Source organism: Chanodichthys erythropterus, chromosome 2, assembly GCF_024489055.1.
Source record: "Chanodichthys erythropterus isolate Z2021 chromosome 2, ASM2448905v1, whole genome shotgun sequence".
Taxonomy (NCBI): Eukaryota; Metazoa; Chordata; class Actinopteri; order Cypriniformes; family Xenocyprididae; genus Chanodichthys; species Chanodichthys erythropterus.
The window spans coordinates 22,506,445-22,506,712 of NC_090222.1; positions in this window are offsets into that span (position 1 = coordinate 22,506,445).

Genomic DNA, 268 nt, shown 5'->3' on the forward strand with positions numbered 1-268 from the left:
CGGATCCATCGGATTTCAACTAAAATATCTTAATTTGTGTTCCGAAGATTAACGAAGGTCTTACGGGTGTGGAACGGCATGGCGGGTGAGTAACAAATGACAGAATTTTCATTTTTGGGTGAACTAACCCTTTAAAAGCATTAGGGTGAGCCTGCCCTGAAAGAGAAAACTCTCTAAGCATCACCTGTGTTGAGTGCATTTCTCCAACATGGCAACCCAAAAACACACGGAACTGAACCACCCAATCAAATCCCCGTACCCATGTGAC